This window comes from Phodopus roborovskii, unplaced genomic scaffold, assembly GCF_943737965.1.
Source record: "Phodopus roborovskii unplaced genomic scaffold, PHOROB, whole genome shotgun sequence".
NCBI classification, from domain to species: domain Eukaryota; kingdom Metazoa; phylum Chordata; class Mammalia; order Rodentia; family Cricetidae; genus Phodopus; species Phodopus roborovskii.
In genome coordinates, this window is record NW_026126410.1 from 15,834,246 (window position 1) to 15,843,717 (window position 9,472).

At 39.7% G+C, this 9,472-nt stretch overlaps 1 pseudogene; it reads right to left on the minus strand.

Annotated features, from left to right (window-relative positions):
* Positions 1-3,677: 3,677 nt before the first annotated feature.
* LOC127220754 (zinc finger protein 58-like) lies at positions 3,678-4,244 on the minus strand (annotated as a pseudogene).
* Positions 4,245-9,472: the final 5,228 nt, after the last annotated feature.

Below are 9,472 nucleotides of genomic sequence, written 5' to 3' on the forward strand. Positions count from 1 at the left end.
TTCCAGTGCTCTACACAAGGCAATTGTTTACACAGTGAACTACTATGATTCAAACTAGAGGGACATAAAAGTGAGGTTGATTTCAACACAGAAATAGCTCCACAGTTCCATCCTTAAAAAAGGAAAATAATAACTTCCGGTGGATTCCAGCCAGATCATGAAGCTGCAGGTCATAGAATCTACTTTGAAAATGCCGAAGTACTCAGTGTGTATATGTATGTGAAAAACTAAACAGTTTATAGTCAGCTATTTAATCGTGTCTAGTTTTGAATCTATATTTTAGATTTGTCATTCTGGCTAACTTTATTTGTCAAGCCAAGACAGCATTATATCGCTTGGGAGAACAATCACATACAGGGAAATTTTACAATGTATAGGGCCTGCGGTCATGTCTGGGGTGAGTGGAATGTCTTAATTAAGTTCATTCTTCTGAGAAGGCCCACACAACTGAGGGTGGCACTGTTCCCTGGGCACGGGAACCTTAACTATGTAAGAGTGGAGAAATTCAGATGAGCATATCAAGGAAGCGAGGGAACATGTCCACATCTCTTGCTTTTCTCTGCCTATGATGTGACTAGCTACTTCAAGTCCCTGCACTGTTGATATGCCTGCAATAATGGACTGCTAGGAATTCTGAGCCAGACAAATCCTTTCTCCCCCAAATTGCCTTTTGTTGGGATTTTTTTTTTTTAACACAGCTGCAGAGTTAAAACTAGAACGAGTTATGTAAGAAATTGGGGAAAATAAAGGTGACCCACAGAGCAAGAGAGAAATGGTAGAAAAATGACCAATTGTACCCTAATGCTTTTCAACTTCACCTTTATGTAAGGGACATAGTTTTCAATAAACAGGGGAAAGGTTTGAGGTAAAACAGATGGACAAAGATGATAGCTGTGATTCCTGATTCTTCTACTAATTTTGTGATTGTTTTTATGTGTGTGTGTGTGTGTGTGTGTGTGTGTGTGTGTGTGTGTGTGTGTGTGTATGAGCACATGGATCCCAGAGGTCATTGTTAGGTGTCATTCTACAAAGATAATGAAGAAATGATTATCACCAAATGGTCTGTGGAATTGTAGCTACAAAGAAAATAGTGACATTGATTGTTTTGTTCAATACAGGTGCTCACACACCTAGAAAACTACATAGGGTAGAGTTAAAAAGAACTATTGTAATTTAATAATAAATGAGTGTCCAATGACAATCACTTAATTGCATTAACTGGACGGTAAAAACCTTAAACAACTCTGTATCATCAAGGAGGCCAATGGCAATGAAAGGTCACATTCAAGTTGTCAGTGATTGTGTGATTGTCATTAATGGTACTGTAGTTTTTTTTATTTATAATTTTTTATTGAATTTTATATAACAAAGTCCAATTAAATGAAAACAAACATTTATACAAAATATTTGGGAACTTGGGCGTCGTTCTTTCCAAACTACTTCCTGCTGGTAAGGGGCGCTGTCTTGGGGGATTCGAAGAAGATTCCGATATCCTAGCTGTAGTCTGTAGGGCTGTTTTGTCCAGCTGTTTTGAATGTAGGATCAGCTTTTACTCTGTTTCAGGCGGTCTGGCATGATCAAACCACATTAGTCTGGAAGGAATCTACATCTTTTCATTTTCTGTGGAAACAAAAATAGAAATCCTTTTCCCCAGTAACTTGTTCTTCAAGTTAAATTTTGGAGTCAAATCATTTTTTTTTAATTTATTATTTTACATGTCGATCCCAGTTCCCTTTCCCTCCCTCCCATCCAGCCCTCCTTCCCCTCCAGCCCTCCCTCCCTCCTTCCCTCCCTTTTACCCTCTCTGCCCTCTCACATGCACTCTAAACACCCTCCCCTCCCATCCCCCCACCACAATTCCATATGTAGGGGAATGCCATCCAGTTGGGGTCATGTAGATGTGACAGGTCCTGTGAAGTAGGGACTAGGGCTTCTCTCCTGTCTCTAGAATAAGGCAGTTATCCCTCCATGGGGGGATATGTTTGCAAAGTCCTTTTGTGCACAAGGGATACATCCTGGCTTCACTGTCTGAGGTCTCTTAGCCTGCTCAGACCTTCTGGCTGAGACCCATATTCAGGGGGGCCTGAGTCAGTCCCCTGCTGGCATCCCAGCTATCAGTCTAGTGGCCCTTAGCTCCTCCTTGTTCAGGTAAGCTGTCTCTATGTGCTTCTACCACATGGTCTTGTCCTCTCCATCAGAGAGAGAGAACATAAAAGAGGGAGCCAATATTGGTTTGAAGATAAAGTTGAACACAAAGAAAGGTCGAGAGAACTACAAGACTGCTCCCAACTAACAATCTCAGCTTCCGTGGAAAGGCTATCATAAATGCCCTTCCCGGAGAGTGAGATCAACAACTAACTTCTCCATGGAGCACTCAACTAATGCCTGTTGCAAATAGGAGCAAACACCCATACATAAACACTGAGTCGATTTTTTTTCCCCCCAGATATCTCGGTGTTCATCTGGCCTCCTGTCACAGGCAACACTGCTTCGGCATTTCCTTCTGATGCATAACTGCCTTAAAGTTACGTCAATCTAACAAGATAATAAAGACAAATCTATACAAATAATTTTGAAATATGTGTTACAGAATGGCTTTGCTGTTGGTGGTGATGGTGGTGCTATTGTGGTTGTTTATTTGGTTTTCAGGGCAAGGTTTTGATGGGGCCCAAATAGTCTCAGTCTTTAGGCAATAGTGACCACCAGGTGGACAGGTACTAGACTGGTAGTCATGAGCCCAGAATGATTTCTGGAATCTTGATAATCATAGAATGCCACCTGATTTCTCATACTATTTATTCAAAGACATTGATGGCTTTCCTTATATTTCAAAGTGACTGGTGTGAGCTGAACTACAAACCATCACTAGCAAGGTTTTGATGGACACTGCTCATTTCTATTTGGTATTTCAATTTCTTCACAAAAATATTGTTGTTGGCATGAGAAAATGTGTTAAGGATAGTAACTAAGCAAACAGGCAAGCAAAGAGGGCTAACGGATGTATGCCAAGAACTAGTTCAGTAGAAGATTCTGTAACCAGAATTTTATGTCTGCAGAGTGTCCTGAGTGGCAAGCTATGACATCATTCTGTAAAGCCCTGACTTCGCGGGAGGAATAAGGAGCAATGCTGCCTCCTGGTGGTCAGAATCTAAAACATCAGGATGACGTTTTCCTTCTGGAGCAGGACTACCTGAAGAAACATGAAAAACACATGGCTACCACTGAAGCAGCTAGCAGACAAGTGACAAGTGAAATACTTGTATGAAACAAATGTGGCAAAAGTGCTGTTGAAAGTTAGATATTCGTGTTGACACTGCAAAATAATTAACTTCATATTCTCCACTATGGATTCAATCGAGTTGAATAAGATCTGAATTGTTAACAAAGATTTTAACACAGTTCACCCACTCATGGAGTTTGTAGTGAGAATGAATCATCTGATGTGCTTCGAGGGTTGTAGAGATAAAACTTTTAAGACCTCTGTTGGATTTCCCTCCCATATGAACTATATCATGTTATCCTTAAAGATATAAAGATAAACAGCCTTTGACAGGTTCAGCACATTTCTGCACATTGTCTTTAGAATGAATTTTCTTTGCTGTTTATGTCATTCAAGGTTCGAAGAAGAAAAAAAAGAAAAAAACAAAAAAGAAAAACCAATTTCACATTATTCATACTCATGGGGTTTCTTTCCAGTATGAACTCTCTTGTCTCCTCAGAGATGAGAGACAATGAAAGGCTTTGTCACATTCTTCATGCTTGTGTGTTTTTTCATCAGGATGATCTTTCTGATGTATAAAAAGTGATGAGCACGTACTGAAAGCCTTATGACATCCTTTACATGTGTAGGGTTTCTCTCCCGTGTGAAGTCTCTGGTGTATGGAAAGTGTCTTATAAGAACTATGGCTCATATGATATTCTTCACAATTATAAGTCTTCTCCAATGTATAAATTCTCTGGCGTTGAATACATAGTGAGTTGCAATCAACGGCCTTGTTATAAACGTTATAATCATGAGGTCTTGGTCCTGGGTGCACAGTGGCTGCTTGTCTCTTCACATCTGAAGGCTCTTGTCTTTGCTCCAGAAATGTAACCAGGTGTGGCTTATGGACAGCAAGACCCAGGAAATCAAGGTGGCTGTAATTCTCCAACATCAGATCCCTGTACAGCTTTCACTGAGCAGGCTCCAGGCATTGCCTCTCCTCTGGCGAGAGCTCAGTGGCCACATCCTGGAAGGACAGCATTTCTCCTAAATGGGTATTAGACATAGAGCAAAGGATCACCAGCCCGCAGTTCACACCCCAAGAGAAACTAGGAAACAAGGAGGACCCTAAGAGAGAAGACATACATGGTTCCCTGGAGAACTTAATATACTCTTTTATTGAATATAGTAAAACACAAGAGGCAGTGTATGAATACCTGGGAAAATCATCTACAGGGTAGAGAAGACTTAGGCCGCTGAAAGCTGCCCAGCCACCCTGATGAGTATATATTAGGAGAAATATTTTAGGAATGTTACCAAGACAAGAAGAAATTCAAACACATAAACCAATATGCACATATACATGCACCAGTGTGCGTGCCCAGATGTGTGCACGCATGCACGCACGCACGCGCGCGCGCGCACACACACACACACACACACACACACAGTGACAACTTGACTCTGACAGAATTCCTCAGCCAGTGAAATGCTGGCTCAGTGAACATGATGACCTGAGTCCAGATGCACATCCACACAGAAAGCTGGATATGAAGGTACACACCTGTAATCCAGAGCTGGGAATGTGAGGGTCTCTGAGGCTCATTGCCAGCATATTCACATTGGTGATCTACAGTTTCAGGTAGAAGTCCAGTTTCAAAAAAATAAGGTGAATGGTAATATAGGAAATTGTCAGCATAAGTATCTGGGTTCCACACTGATACGCGCACAGCTATAGCCACTCCTGTATGCATATGTACATACACACACACACACATACACTACTCCTAATACGAGTATGAAAACATTTCAATGAAGGGGAGAAGCTACTGAGATTAAAAAACAGAATGTTATCAATTCTGTGTGAACTGTTTTCTCGGGATGCAGGAGCAATAAAGTGGTAAATGTCTGAATTCACTTTACTTTGATGTGTAACTTTATGAACTGGATGATGGTTTTCTAAAGAACCGACCCCGGGAAGAAGGAAGAGGGACATTCCATCAGGCCTTCTTAGTACTGAGTGGATGTTTTCTTCATAAAATCAACAGAAACATTTGCACTCCCATCTTAAAATGAAGCTAACCACAAAACAAAAATAGAATCATAGGTTCTAAGTTCCTATTTTGAAATAAGCATTCTCTGATTAAACGAGGTTTGTGAGAATTAAATTAGAAATTGATGGGGACTCAAGCTGAATCTCTTTATTTGTGCAAAACAATGGCCAGCACCTTTTCAAAGAAAATTAACAACCTAAAAGTGTTTGAAGAGAAAGTGTGCAGTCTTATCTCTAAAATAATAAATTTAGTGATAAATTTTAAAGTTTAAATTAAAAACTTTACATGTGAAATTCACATTTGAATCATAATAAAAATTGCCTATTGTATTTTACGTATCTGGCTATTATAAGAGCTCTATGCTTTATTTTCAATTGCAAATGCAGCATTTATCTATTTTTTGATAACTTCTAGGGAAATAAGTTTTAAAGCATAACATGGCACATAGCAGGTTTGAGACGCCTGGGATACAAATGAGGGTTTCTGGCATCCTTAATCGTTGCCCATAAAGTCTGAATGATCTACAGACATTTGCTCTAGGGACCATACTATCTATGCGCACATGAATTTGGGGCCGTGGTCACACAGGAAAATTGCCATTGTCTTGTGTAGCTCTGAAGGCAAGTATCTGAGACAGGGAAGTTGCAGAAATTAATAGCTGAAGTGAAGTCATACTGGTTGTCCTAGACTCTTAACATTGTCCTTCTAAGTATAGCAAATCTACAAGGAACCAAACAGAGAACAAATGTGGTAGTTATGCAACAGAAGGAAATGCCGAAACAGTGTTGCCTGTGACAGGAGGCCAGATGAACACCGGGATATCTGGGGAAAAAAAAAAATCTAGAGTACCATTAATGACAATCACACATTCACGACAACTTGAATGTGACCTTTCATTGCCATTGGCCTCCTTGATGATACAGAGTTGTTTAAGGTTTTTACCGTCCAGTTAATGCAATTAAGTGATTGTCATTGGACACTCATTTATTATTATATTACAATAGTACTTTTTAACTCTACCCTATGTAGATTTCTAGGTGTGTGAGCACCAGTATTGAACAAAACAATCAATGTCACTATTTTCTTTGTAGCTACAATTCTACAGACCATTTGGTGATAATCATATCTTCACTATCTTTGTAGAATGACACCTGACATTGACCTCTGGGATCCGTGAGAAGGTATGGACAGGCTTATGTGGGAATTTGGAAGAAGGAAAGGGAGAAAAAATGACATAATTATATCATAATTTCACCAATTAAAAGAAGATCATAAAAAATCCTTTAAAATGACTCCCATGGTTGTTGAGATTTACTTTGGCATTGAAGTAAACCAGCTCGAAGGAAGCCATATTGACGTAAAGTCCATCATATTCAAGTAAATCAGATATTCACAGATACAATTTCAGTTTCTTCCACTACAACATAAATTCACTTTTCTAAATTAAATTTGAAACAAGGTTGTTTTACATGCCAGTCCCAGTTCTCTCAACCTCCCACCCTCCCCTATCACACCCATCAAACCCCAGACCATAGCATTTCATTTGAGGCCTTCCAAAGTCTGTCATATCATTTGGGTCAGGTCCTAAGCCCTCCCCTGTATGTCTAGGCTGAGGGAGTATCCCTCTATGTGGAATGGGCTTCCAAAGTTCTTTCATGTACTAGGGATAAAAACTTATCCACTACCAGAGGCCCCATAGACTGACCAGTCCTCCTAACTAACATTCACATTCAGAGGGTTTGGGTCAGTTCTATGCTAGTTTCCCAGCTATCAGACTGGGGGTGGGGGGGAGTGGGTGCATGAGCTCCCCCTTGTTCATGTCAGCCCATTCTGAGGATTTCTCCAGCTTGGTCTTGACCCCTTTGCTCATCACTCCTTCCTTTCTGTTACTGGATTCCAGGAGTTCGGCTAGTGTTTAGCTGTGGGTGTCTGCTTCTTCTTCCATCAGCTACTAGATAAAGGCTTTAGGATGGCATAAGAAGTAGTTAGTTGTCCATCTCATTATCGTGGGAGGGCATTGAAGGTAGCCTCTCCACTATTGCTTAGATTGTTAGTTGGGTTTGTCCTTGTAGATCTCTCGACGTTTCCCTAGGGACAGATTTCTCCTTAATCTATAATGGCTTCCTCTATTATGGTATCTCTTTTCTTGTTCTCTTCTATTCTTCCCCTTTCTCAATCTTCCTGTTCTCTCATGCCCACCTCTCCCCTCCTCTTCTCTAGTCTTAATGTTGTAATCAAAAGTACTTCATGCAAAAACTCAAAATCTATCAATGACAATCTTCATATGTCAAGTAAACAGAAAAATCCTAACTATTATGGGTAAGGATATTCAAAACCGAACTACTGACATTGGAAATAAACTTACACATTTCTGAGATACGATTAAAAAATAATTGGTAATTTTACTAGGCAGGGTTCTGTAGAAGAACCCTACATAAATAATTTGTAGAGTGCATCTTTATAGGTAAGAAATGGGATGTATTCGATCGGCTTGTAGGTTATGGTCCAGCTAGTACAACAACGGCTGTCTATAAATGGAAGGTCCCACAATCCAGTGGGTATGCTCAGTACAAGGGTATGCGTATTTTATCTGCTCTATAATATATAACAGCCTGCCAAAGAAGTAACCTCTAATAGCAGTGAAAGAATAGACCTGCTAACATGACAAGCAGGCAAAAGGAATGAAGTTTCTTTTTCCACGTCCTTCGTGTAGACTGCCAAGAGAAGGTGTGACCAAGTTAAGAAGGTTCCTCCCTCAAAAGGTCTGGGTCAAAGGTGAATCTACCCATTTGAATGATCCAGATTAAAAGTTTGTCTTCCAACTTCAGCTGACTAAATTAAGCACAAATCTGTCACAGGTGTGCCGAGTCATTTTTGTTTTTTTTTAGTTAACTCCAGATATAGTCAAGTTGATGGCTATAAGAATAGCCATCACAGTGATGTTAACTGCAAGCATAGCCCAGAAAAGATTTCTTACATTATAACCAAAGTACTTGATGAACTAATTTGGAGGATGGATGAGATTCATGAAATCTTCAGGGTTCAACTGGGTGAGAACATAGATTTTTGTAAATATAACCCTGGGTTTGTTTTATATGGTTTATTCAGGAAGGAGTACGGGGGTGGGGGAACATTTATTACAGTTTTATATTGCCTGTCACATAAATGTAGAGGATAATGGAGGAATCTAAACTTTTATCTCTTCCCATCACATCTTCCAACGGTTCTCTGTCAAATCTCTAATTAGAACCATAACATCATTCCAGGCACTCCATAAGCTTATCACCATTTCTCACTATTAGACATTCAATCCAGTTGACGTATAGATGAGGATAGGTCTGTGCTTTTCAAACCTCTTCCACCTTTCACTGAATCGAAGCTGGCATTAGACGAGGAGGAAGGAAAAAGTCCTTGAGAGGTTGATTTTAGGAATTTTCCTTAATTGATGTTCACCCTGTTTTTTTTTTTTTGTTTGTTTGTTTGTTTTGTTTTGTTTTGTTTTGTTTTGAGAGAGGGTCTCTCAGATAACCCAAGGATCACTGATTTAGCTGGATCTGAGGGCTTAGCTGTTCTAAGGGTATTCTTGTGCCTGTCTCCTTAGCTTTGAGATTACAACCATCTTCCCAGAATAATATTTCAAAATCTTTATGTAGATGACCATACTCACCACACAAAGCTGTTTTAAGTAGATAAGTGTATGAAGTATTCAAGATGACTACAGCAGAATGCTCAACCAAGTATGAGATCCCTTTAAAGTGTGGTCCTGTGTGTCTAAAAGATGTTCCACCATGGAAACAATTATAGTAATCAACAGCTTCATATGAGATCTCAGAGAGCAGTAGTAATGGTTAATCACCAGAAATATTGTTAAAGGTATGTATCCAGGAGGTCTCCCTGAAGCTATGAACCAACTCTTTCCCATAAATATTCTTGGGTGACACCAGGCTCTTGGACTGGTTTTCATTTTTGAAGAGCAAATTAGACATGACAACTTTTAGTTATGCAAAAGAAGAACAGTCAATAGACCAAAGACGACCAAATGTAGTTAATTGAACTTCAGACTTCAGTGTAAACTATATTTGGGTATGTCCATGCTTTGCCACTTAACCATATATCTTTATTTTGTACAGAAATTGGACTTACATGCTGTGTGACCCAACATTTTGGGTTGAGAAAATTGATGTGCAAAAGCAATAATGTGCAGACACCTTGCAAA